The sequence below is a fragment of the Sorex araneus genome, chromosome 7 (genome assembly GCF_027595985.1).
Source record: "Sorex araneus isolate mSorAra2 chromosome 7, mSorAra2.pri, whole genome shotgun sequence".
Classification (NCBI taxonomy): domain Eukaryota; kingdom Metazoa; phylum Chordata; class Mammalia; order Eulipotyphla; family Soricidae; genus Sorex; species Sorex araneus.
The window spans coordinates 12,858,983-12,868,649 of NC_073308.1; the positions used below are offsets into that span (position 1 = coordinate 12,858,983).

Consider the following 9,667-nt stretch of genomic DNA (forward strand, 5'->3'; position numbering starts at 1 on the left):
GTTTGGGGGTTACACCTGGCAGTACTCATGGCTATCTCCTGGCTCAACATTCAGCAATCACACCTAGGTGGCTCGGGACACCATAGTGGGTGTTGGGGATCAAACTATGGTAGACTGCAAATAGTAAACACCTGTTGTACTATTGCTCCAAACCCTATGGAGATCATTCTTTTAATGCATATTCATACAAAGCATAAATGCCATAACAAGGATCAAAGAGTGCACTACTACAACACACAGCAGGGACACCCAGGTTTTGTTGGGGGTATTTCCTGTTTTGGTGAAAGTCTTACATAAAGTAACCCCTGAAAGGCTGGGAAAGTACTACAGACAGAGGGAAGAAGCTTGTGGAAAGAATCAGAGATAAGAAGGTTTTCTGGCTTCCGCCCAGAGATGAACCAAGAGCCGCGGCACGAGAAGCAGAGCCTCCGCGCCTACTGACTGTGATCCTGAGGTCTCCTAACCCGTTTTGGCACCAGAGCAGATTCTTGCAGCCATGCATTTTGACTGTGAACTGAACTACAACCTCGTGCAGCCCGGGGAGGGATTTTTTTCCCTCTCCACCCCATTTTTCTGAGCGAAAATGGCGGCAGCGGCAGCAGCCACGCGGTGAGAGCCACCCTCTAAGACCCCTCCACCAGGAAGTAGGACTTTCTTTAGTGACGTAGCCTGTAGGTGATCCTGGGAGGGGAGGTGTTCCCGGCGCGCCTTCCGCCCAGAGATGAACCAAGAGCCGCGGCACGAGAAGCAGAGTCTCCGCGCCTACTGACTGTGATCCTGAGGTCTCCTAACCCATTTTGGCACCAGAGCAGATTCTTGCAGCCATCCATTTTGACTGTGAACTGAGCTAAAATATTAGAAACCCAAAACCGCGCGGCCGCTATTGCGGCCGTGCGGACTCAAAGTCTTCACTTTTACCAAGGAAGAGAAATTATTAGATGATGCTTATTCAGCAGGCCTGATTGTTGGGGAAAATTTCCAGTCAACAATAGTGAGTTCTGTATAGAAATATGAAATGTACTCAATATATAGAGAGAATAATGGGAATATCATTAAGTACTTAGATGGGGGGTGGGGTGGGAGGGGGGTGTATTGGGGTTCTTGGTGGTGGAACGGGTGCACTGGTGAAGGGATGGTGGTTTAATCAGTATTTGACTGTGACTTAAACCTGAAAGCTTTGTATTTTTTTTTCTTGTTTTCACGGTGGTTCAATAAAATATTTCTTTAAAAAAAAAAAAGAAGGTTTTCTGTGGCATTTTAAGTAGGTTAGATTGACTAGAAGCTAGAGAAAAGGGGTAGGATGAAATGGATTTGGAGTACTTTGGGACTATTTCTTGAGAAACATATGGAAAACAATCAATGGCCTAGTAAATGGCTGTATGCTTAGGTGATGTTTATCAAGTGACAGTGATATAAGTCATAGTTGTTTGGCTGATTACTACTGACTGAAAAGGTTATTTTGGCCCTGTATCTCTATCTGAAGCATGAGAAACTGATGAAGGCCACTTTTCATTTTGAAAATAGGTTGAGTGTGCTGGTATAGGATTGGATGGGAATGGAATATGTGAAGGAAGTGTGTAGACGTACACAGAAAAAGATACATAGGTATTTTTGAGGCTAATAAAGCTTTTGGAAAGAAATGAACTATTTGGAATTTGTATACACCTGATGCCTATGTTTTCATACTGTTAATTGGATAATATCAAATATTGAATGTAGTTTTGTATTAGCAAATTAGTGGAAAAATAAACCATTTATTATTTACAGCTCATTTCAAAACTCAATATCTAAATGAACCCATACAAATCAAAAAATGGTCTTCACTTTGTATTCTAGTTATATATTCACCAACAATTTTATAGTTGAACTATGTAAAAAGCCATTCACAAGACTTTACTAAGAGAAAGTCTTCTAGAAAAGCTTCTGAAGTATGAGCTATAAATGCCACCCTAGTACACTAGACATAAATGAGGATTCCTTCAGTAGACAAATAATCATGCAAAATAAATTTCTATTCTAATTAATTTCAGAAAGTAATATATAATCTTCCCAATGACCATACTGTCTGGTCTATTCAAAAAAAAATATTGGCCATCTAAGTATGTTCTGAAGAATGGTGTTTGATGTTTTTGTTATGAAGAAATCTAAGCAAAATTCTTTTCTCAAATAATTAGAAAATATTTTTAAGCCGCAGTAGTGAGCCTAAAGTTCACTTCTTTTTCATTTGCATTTTTAAAAGGTCTTCTTTTAAAAAACTTACTATCATGGCCACATATTGCATTGGTTAAAAGTTAAAAGTTAAGTATTAAAAAAGCTGTAATTAAAAATAATTACAATCTATTTTGTAGTAATATGTTAGAAGATATTAGATGGTCAGTTGTTAGAAGTGAAAAAATGTGTAAGAAATCTTATATCAGATTAGTCCAATTGAAACTTTATAAAAACTATATGAAAGTTTTTGTATTGAACATTTGAACAACATAGTAAAATTACTTCTGATATATAGAACAAAACAGAACAGAATTAAACGGAGATGTGTAATAAAAAGGAAAAATTAGGAAAGCTGGTAATAATAGTAAAACCAATGAAAGACATGTGACAGGGTGGGTACATACCAGGTATGTGCATACCAGGCTCTGAAACAAGCACCTTGCCCATTGTTCAGGTACAATAGGAGGGTTATTGCCACAGAGCCTGTGGGTTCTAGCCACAGCATTGCATGTGGTTCCTGAGCAAGGAAGGAGTAGTCGCTGACTGCGGAGCCAAGCGTAAGGTTTGAGCACTGCCGGTTGTGGCCCCTAAACCAACAATAAATAAATAAACTACATAGTATTTCTTTACTTAGTTAACATTATTCCTGAGCAATCCTTCCTCCTCCTCCATTTAGTTTTGGGGTCACACTCAACAGTGTTCGGTACTTACCGTAAGATCTGTATTTGACAAATGTTTCCCATGGTCTTTGAAGGACCAAGTAAGCACATTAATAATAGTAATAATAGTAATAACAATAATAATAATAATATGTAAGATAAGTTAGACTAATATTTTAAGAAGTTAATTCACCTACTAACAGTTTCCAAAATGATATTTTCTAGTTTGCTTTGATATAACGCTATCCTCATGAAACCAAACTTAAATTTAATAAGCTTAAATTTGTTTTCTATCATTGCATGGCTGATTTACATATAGTTTATTTATCAATGCTTTTGAAACTTGTAGTTCTTGGGTAAAGTTGCTTATTTCTTTGTAGATCTTTTTTCAGAATCTTCTGGGATAGACACTGGGGAGTTCCGCTTTCAGAGTTTTCATCTATTGCCTAAAGTTTTTATACTATGTTTTGTTGTTTTTATAAGGTTTATTTTGTTTTTATTTACTTTTCTGCTTACTGGGTCACACCTGACAATGCACAGGAGTTACTACTAGCTTATGCACTCAAGAATTACTCCTGGTGGTGCTTGGGGAAACATATGGGATGGTGGAATGGAACCCGGGGTCGGCGCGTGCAAGGCAAATGCCCTGCCCGCTGTGCTATGGCTCCAGCTCCTACATTTTAATCTTATTCTTGATAAGTTTTATTTTTTTGGAGCTCCAGATGCTAGGTATTCACTTGACTTTTGATACTCTGTTAACCTCTCTTAACTCTTCTAAGTATCCCCTAGAATTTCCATGGGCCTAAAGCAAATAAAAAATAAATTTAAAAATGCTTATAACCTGAACAATTAGAACATATTTTTCATGACTTAAGCCAGTGATATGAGACATATCTTAAAATCAAAAGAGCAAATATGTTTGTCATCACTGTTCCCTGAATAATACAAATGAAGCTGTAGCATTTTTACATTGGCTCCCACATGGCCTGATATATCAAAGAACTACTGAGTCAACATAAAATCTTTTTTTTTTTTAAGGCCTTGAATAGCTTTATTGAAATCTGTATAAATAAACATGCACATTTCAAATGTAAACTCAAGTGAACTCAAGTGCAGACAAAATTTTAACCTCTGTCATGCAGGAGGTTAGTTTACATTAAAAAAAAAGAGAGAGAGAAAAGAAAGAAAGGAAAAAAAAAAACTCAAAGCAGCTTTTAAAATACCAGGATGAAAAACCAGCTTTAATATCAAGGTATAAAGCAAAGCCATGATCAACATACCTCATTTATCCTGGTCAAATGCATATTTTTTAAACTTTTAAATGCTAACATAAATAAATATTTACCAAAATGTGCACTCACAGAGTGAACTTTTATTTACAATACACAATTTATAATCTATTGTATTTGATTAGTTCAAGTGAAGAACATTATACTTTTTGCTTTAATAACAGTGGGACACAAAACAATTTCTCAGGTAGTCAATATGTGAAATGTGTCCCAGTATTTATATTTTCTATTAAAGGCAGTACTGTATGCCAATTGACAATACATTCTTTTAACTAGATCAAAGGGAAAAAAGCAGCAAATGAAAAATGTTTCAAATGTTCACACATATTTTTGGCATCCTGAATCCTTGAACGTGGTGAACTAAAATCAAATTCCAGGTTTTTATGCTTTATATACTGTCCAGCTTCAGATTCTGGAACACACAGATGCCACTTCTCTTCTAACAAGTCACCTTCTGAGAAAAGCTGTAAGGCTATGGTGAATTCCATCAGGAACACACAAAGAGAGTTAACAGACCTACCTTTAAAGCCAATTGTCCATTAATTATTTAAAGACCAGTATATGAAAAAAACCTCAAAGCATGAAGTAATCATTACTACTGATACAGAGTACAATTAAATCTTTCCTTATGTTACAATAATTCATAGGTTAGAAGTTGCCAAATTACAAAAAAATGGGGTAGAGAAAAACAGACAGCAAAAATTTTGAATTTGGACCAACACCAAATTAAAACAAATGAATTTTAATGTAAGTAAAAGAAAATTTAAATGGCGGAGGAACAGATTCTAAATGCAACAAAAAGAACATCAACATCAAAAAAGAAAAAACCTTACATATAACAAAAATGACTTTAGATGAAGGGTGAAATCTAGAACCTGTTTTCTACAATAGCAGTTAGATGAACATAATATTCTAGTTTTAATACTATGAAAGGAAATAACTTTTTCAAGACTTCCATGTAACATGATTCATTTTTTAAAAATAGGTCTACATTGATTGCCAAGGATAGACTTGAAAATTTGGTTTTCCAAGGATACTACTGCAGTATTTATGCCACATTGATACCGCAGCTAAATATCATAATAGTATATGTAGCAGCCTAATGCACATGATCTAGATTATCCAAAAACTAAGTTCAGCCATCATTTTCTTGCAGTATATTAGAGCAAAATAAATGACCAACATCCACAAATTTAACATTTGTCATCAGTTAACTCACTTCCAAAAAATTAAAGAAAACATAATTCATCAAAACAGCAGCAAACTTAAAAGGGTTTTATTTGTGATTTCCTATATACATTTAGCTTGTAAATACAAGACTGTAAATGTATTAAGAGACAATTTCTGTTAAAGTTTTCATTGTGTTTCACTTCAAGTACTGCACAAGTTAAAATCTGATAAAGGATTTCCATTCGGTTATCTGAAACTTCCCATCTCAGACTCGTGTTTCATGTGGTGGGTGACTCCATCATCTCCATAGACACCACCAGCAGGAAAGTCTCTCCTTTATGGCTTCTGGGACTCTCGTTAGTTAGTGTGCATACAGTTTTCGTTTTCTATGTCATTGTCATTATCATTGCTATCTTCGTCACTTTCTAACGGGATGCCCGTGGCAGCGGAAGCACCTTTAGTTTCTCGGTCAAGAGGGAAAAAGCCAGTTCCACTGAAAGTGTCTTGCCTCTGGTAGAAGAGCACGTACGCAGCTTTGGACACAATCTGATCTTCAGATGCTGTCGAGACACTACTGTCATCAAAGTAGTACCATTTCCCATCATCTTTATTTTTTGCAAAAGCAGTATAATGTCCTCCTCCCATCCCTCCATAGTGGTTGGAAACGGCGATCAGATGATAGCGGCAAGGACCCGCGTTTGGATTAATTAGGAATTCTGACATATCCAAGTCACTTATAGGAAAGTCAACTAAGGTATCCAATTTATCTCTCATGTATCGACTGTAAGAAAATCGTTTGAGATGTACCACAAGTACTGGAGGCAGTGACCATAAATCTAATTTCTTTGTGGCTTGTTGATGTTCTTTACAATTTGGACAATACCAAGGATCCTCAGCACCTAGCTTTTCCTTTGTTGTAAAAAGCTCAATGCAATCTTTCAATTTCACAAAGGGTTTTTTGGGAGGCTTATATTCCACACTTTCATGTTTCTCAAAGTCCTCAGCAGCATTTTCATCAAAGTATCTTTTTTTCAAATCAGGATCCCAATCCAAAGCAAGAAAAGATCTTTCATCTAGCCTAAGCTGCCTGTCATCAAATCTTATATGCCGGGTGTCATCTTTGATGTAGTTGGTATCGGTATTGCCTAAATTGTTGAACTGGAATGTAAACAATCTCTTTTTGTGTGTCCCGTGAGTTGACCTTTGCAAGTTTCCTCAGTACATAATCCATTTTCAGAATCATTATCTCCTCCAACTGAATCTTCAGACTGACTGTTTTCATTCTCAGAGGGAAGTTCTTGATCTTGGCTGGACTCATCATCTGGCTCATCTGTTTCCATTTCACTTGGTGAGCCTTCTTCATGGATGCCATTGGGGCCGTTCCCATTAATATTTTGGTCCTTACAGCAATGTAGGGATCCTTCAGTTTCTTCAGTTTCAGTGGATATTTTGACATACCGGCACATTCTCAAAAGTAGGAGATTATAGGGTTTATCTTCAGTATTGTTTCGTGGTACTGCTATAAGAAAAGGCTGACCAAAAAGTGAGGAACCAGTATGGTGTGTGTAACTTGAATGTCTAAATTTTTCTCTTAGGCAAACAGGAATAATCACATGCTCTGTATCTTCTGTCCTATTGATGTTAATCTCAAACACATAAATATCATCTCGCTCCATAATACTACTAAGGTTTTCATCCATGGCAAATATTCTGTGAAATCTATGATTGTATATATCAGTGACTATCATCTTATCTGCAGGTACGCCTGACAAAGTACAGAGTGCCGTACAAAGATCTTGTATGTTTCCAATTTTGGGGACAACCACTTTGTACTGCATAGGTTTGGTAAGTGGATCCATTCTAACTAAGTAAACTTCTAAGGTATGCTCTTTTTTCATGGGCAAAGGAAGTGTCAAGTAACAAAAAGGGTCAAATGTGACTGAAATCTTTGCACATTCAGGACATACTAAAGTTGACTTGAAAAGGCCATGAAATATGTCGACTATGATAGAATCATTTCTTTTTAAATGATTTTCCCAGGCTTCTTCAGCAACCACCTTATCTGGCCTCCCATCGGCGTCTTTTAGTTGTATGTATGGTTTTTTCCTAATTCTATTCAAATCCTCATGTAGACCATCCAACAGGAAAGCTAGTAATTCTTGACAGTCTTGCTGCTGGTATCCAGAGAACTGCGGTGCAAAACGTCCTACTTGTGTCTTAAAGGCTCTTGGTGTGACGTAGCTAAATTTTCCAGACCACATTTGTTTGATCAATTCAGCATAAGACTTAGCTATTTCACCTCTCATTCCTAAGGGATTGTCAAAATTCAGTTCTTCTTGATACTTATCATTGAGGAAATATTCAGTAAGTGGAGGTGTGTTGCTCAAACACTGAATAGCTGAGTTCATGAAGCAGGTGTTTCCCAAGTTACTCAGGCCACAGAGGCCTGGCTGCTCATTATTTCTTCCAGGTTCTGAATAATCATAGTTCTTATAAGCAGTATATGATGGAAGACAATAATTTGAGTTTTTCACATTTCTGTTGTTGATGTTGTTATAATTATTTGATAGAGATGAAGGAGATATCTTTGGTAAAGTTGAAAAATTGGATGCACCTGGGGACTTAGGAGCAGAAGGACCCCTTGGCCATGTTCCATCTTCATTTTTCTGTTCTATCACTAACACCTGTCCTTGGTATAAACCAGCATCCTGAATAGTGCTGTCTGGCTTATTCAGTGGCTCAAATGTATTACTCATGTATTTGTTCCACAATCTTGTCTCCTTCTCATCTGGAATATTGAAGATTTTTCTGATTTCCTTTTCAATTGTATCTATTGTGTCAGCTTTGCTAAATCTTCTAGTTACAACATTATTCATGTTGCCATTTTCACAAAGCTTCAGTTCTGTGAGATATACTTCTACTTTGCAGTGCTTTACAAACAGACCCTGTTCAACCACCTTCCGTGCTATTGGTTCTTGCCCTTCCATCAACGTGTACCAGCTGACAAGTTTATTCCAGCCCTCCGTTGGCAATAATATGTAATCAAATTCATCCATAAGATGCTTGGCAATAATATGTAATCCAATTCATCAATAAGATGCTCTTTGAGTGACTGGGCATCACCATCTTTGAGAAGTCCAGAGTTATCAATAGGTCCAGGATATACATTTTGATCTCCCATCTGGTATTTGTCCCAACTGTCAAAGCCAACATATTTTTTGCACTGTTTGAACCAGCGACTATCAACTAGGTACCAGGTGTCCCCCTTCCGGAGCGAGATTTTGAGCAGCGTCGCGATGTCCGAACGCTGGATGTCCAGATCCACCGCTCCGCCTTCCGCCATCTTCCCCCACTAGCGGCCAACAGAAAATCTTTTAAATAAAACAGCGTAATAGGGAAAAAAATCTAAGAAGTTGGGGCCATTTTGACATTTTTAAACTTTTCTCTTTTGTCCAAACGGTCTATGTCATACTGATTTGTATTAAAAATAAAATAACTCTTCAATGCAAACCGTGTTAAAAGAAAAAACTCATGATAGCAAAGATGGAATCTGATTGGAGAGAGGGAGGATAATTGCTTCCAGAAATCTACCAAATTATATTCTCAGAGAAGAGGAGGATACATCATTTACATGTTTGAAGTGATTTGTATGTAAATAAATGAAACAATATAAACTGTCAGTAAATTCACCTTGAGAGCTTGATTGAATATTCGCTAATAAATGAGTAGCTTTCGTGTAGTGTGTTTCTAGTTTCCTGATAGTCTTTTAATATTTTAGTATACTCTTGGGTGTTCCTATCTGTATTATATTTGGCTATTTTGCATTGCAATATCATTTGTTGATTTTCTAGCATTTCCCAAGCGCGTAGAGTACATCTCAGAACTTTTAATCTTCGTTGATTCCTTTTCTGATGCCTCTCGAAATATAAGAAAGATTCTTCTAAAAAAGATGCATCCAGAGGGGCATCTATGAAATCATTCATATCCACGTTGTGCTGCAAAAATAAAAGAATGGTTTTTGTAATAGCAGAATTAAACAGAATGGCACAATCTAAACCCAGTATCAACTTCTGAAATTAACCCTCTGGCCACAAAGTGTTATCTACACTGAGAATAGTCCCCGAACACGAAAGCCTGTATTTCTCAGAATATCAAGAACTAATGAAAACCATCAGTGTTGAAAAAATGTCTTTTGATTCTTATGTTTTCTTTTCATACACCTGAAGATATAATTGTATACTCTTGTTGTTCTGAGATTGCTTCACAGTGACCCTTCATGAATAACTTAATGAAATTCTTAGTTAAGAAAAAACTTCTCTCTTCCCCCACTTGACTTTC

General features: G+C 36.7%; 1 pseudogene; it reads right to left on the reverse strand.

The window, feature by feature from the left end:
• Window positions 1–5,549: 5,549 nt before the first annotated feature.
• Window positions 5,550–9,038, reverse strand: LOC129406598 (ubiquitin carboxyl-terminal hydrolase 15-like; annotated as a pseudogene).
• Between the last annotated feature and the right edge of the window lie 629 nt (window positions 9,039–9,667).